This window comes from Mytilus californianus, unplaced genomic scaffold (genome assembly GCF_021869535.1).
Source record: "Mytilus californianus isolate M0D057914Y unplaced genomic scaffold, xbMytCali1.0.p SCAF_35, whole genome shotgun sequence".
Classification (NCBI taxonomy): Eukaryota; Metazoa; Mollusca; class Bivalvia; order Mytilida; family Mytilidae; genus Mytilus; species Mytilus californianus.
In genome coordinates, this window is record NW_026262685.1 from 911895 (window position 1) to 914727 (window position 2833).

A 2833-nucleotide genomic window follows, 5' to 3' on the forward strand; every position below is an offset into this window, starting at 1 on the left:
TAGCATACCAAAATCGTTTCTGGTATCCAATATTTTTTTTTAATTTCTGCGCGCAGAAAGATTTGTTTATCCCAATGTTATATACAATGTTATTCGTTGCATTTTCAAGGAAATTGATGTTTTACACTTTTTTAAATAGATACATGAAACATCAAATGTATTGTGCTGAACAACCTACAAAACGCAATGCAAAACAAACGAAAATGAAAGACATGAAGATACATATATCGTTCAAAGAAACACCTCTAAATATGTCACTTGTATCTTTGAGTTTGAATAAGCGATGGGTGTTTTTTGTATCTATTTCATGCAAATCAGGACGGGAACATGACAGTGTGATTTAGATATAGATTGTACTTGATGGAGACGCTGAGCCCGGTTTTGAACATGTTAAATAGTTGTAACTGTATTAACGGAAATCCCAAATATGCCTATGGTGAACAAGTGAATATTTTCCGATTGGAAAGGGGACGTTTGATCCGTGACTCGTTAACAAAGGGGGTCAATTTCGCTCCACGTTAAAGAATCCATGCAAGATATCTTTATGTGTTCTATAGGTGGCCTGTTGCAAGGCAATATTTCGTTCCATATCTTACATATCGTAAGTGCCAGTAGTACTTTAACTTTCCCGCGCATATCCCAGTAGAACACAAGTTCATAACCAAAAAAAGTTTTTATTTTGTGTGTTCTCGCTATGAAGATGCATGAAATACTTGGCATTGGGGGTAAGCAAACAACAAACAACAATCATCCTGTGTATGGTCGAATTATTCATTTCAGGTGTTGAAATCATTTAAAACCTAGTGATAAAGTAACTCTCCTTAGGAAGACATGTCAACCTACAAGGACAAATTCTGACTCCGAAGTAAATAAGAAGATGTGGTATGAGTGCCATTAAGACAACTCTCCATCCAAGTCACAATGTATAAAAAGTTAACAATTATAGGTCAAAGTACGGCCTTCAACACGGAGCCTTGGCTCATAACGAACAGCAAGCCATAAAGGGCCCCAAAATGACCAGTGTAAAACAATTCAAATAGGAAACCAACGGTCTAATCTATATAAAAAAACGAGAAACACCTATAAACCACACCAACAAACGACAACCACTGAACAACAGGCTCCTGACTTAGGACAGATGCATAAAAATGCAGCGGGTTTAAACGTTTTGACAGGCGCCAACCTTCACTCTAACCTGAAACAGTAGTGTAACATGACAACATAAAACGAGTCTGCAAGTTCTTGGTCTTACTTACAAATGCTCGTGCTTAGCAAAGAAGCAGCGCAAATCAATTTCAAAATCTTTTATTTTACCAGTTCAAAGATCTAAACCACGACCTACTGCACTCGAGGTAAACACGCTACCATAAGACCCCGAGGGGACGAATTTTTATTTTCAAAAAAAAACTTAAAGGTGCTTTGTGCCTTGTTTGTGCTTCGTGCTAGTCTTATTAATCAAGCCCTTATCAAATGATTTTTACAGTTTGTTCAGATGTTGTGCCTTTACACCACTGTCCATTGATTGGGTATGGTTGAGCGCTCACACAAATGTTTAACCCCGCCACATTCATTACGTGCCTGTTCCAAATCAGGAACATGAGTTTTAGTGACGGTCTTTGATTGCAGCTGTCTGCCATATTTACTTTTCTATTTTGTTTTAAGCATAAATCAGGCCATTGGTTTTCATTATTGAATTGTTTCACATTTTTCATACCAATGATTAAATAACTATAAAGTACGGATTGTGCTCATTGTCGAAGGCCGGACGGTGACCTATAGTTGTTGACATACTCGTCCCTTTGTGTCAAGTGGATAATTATCTCATTGGCAATCATACCACACACTTTCATGTTTATATTATAAAATTGTATCAGTTATGATTTTCCATTTTTTTAAACGGATACATATAGGCCCATATAAGTATTATATGTCTATTGTATTCTGTGTTGAAAAGTTCTGATACCATAACATAGCGACTGCAATACGTATAATGCAAAAATATAGGTCATTTAATCTGTCATTTCGATAATTTAATATACGTCAGATTTTGTACGGAAGCAGTACTATAATTGTTTTTAAAGAAAAAGAGGGTTTCTAGTACAATGTATCACATTATCAAGTCTAACAAAAGAGGTTGGGAGACTTATTGTTCGCTCAGTTAACGTTTTTATTATTATTTTTATTATTATGATTACTTTCTCGCAGTATTTATCGGGTGATTCTCCCAAAGAAACCTTGTCCAGTTTTTGGTGGGGATTATACTGCATTTGTGGGTTCAAAATGGACGAAAATAACACAATGATGTATTTTTTGTTTAAAAGGGTGCATATAACATAAAACTGGTTTAATTTTCAGCAGTATAACTAGACAGATGCCTTCAGGAAAATTGGGTCAGGGAAAGCCCGTGCCAATTTGTTTTAATTGAAATGGTGTATTAGAGATTTTTTCGGTTTAATGAGGCTCCAATTACTTAGTAATCTAATACTCTTTATTTTTCATCATTCAGCTAAATTATTTGGCACATACCCTCTGAACTGATGGGTTAGGCATTACCCAAATGGTATATATTGGTTGTCTAATTGGACTTAGATTGGGAGACTTCGTAACAACATCCTGTTACAATCATTACTTGTTTTTAAGAGTTACAGTTCTTACACCGCTGATTCTTGTTTTCACAAAAAAATCAGATTTACTCTGTTAGATTTCTTATAGGTTATGACGACACACATGTACACAACTTAAGTTAAGATTTCAGTAATTGTGCCCATGTTTTATCATTTTTTTTAAATTGTTTGACAAGCGCCGTGTGTTTTGTTATCTATTACTTATTTTG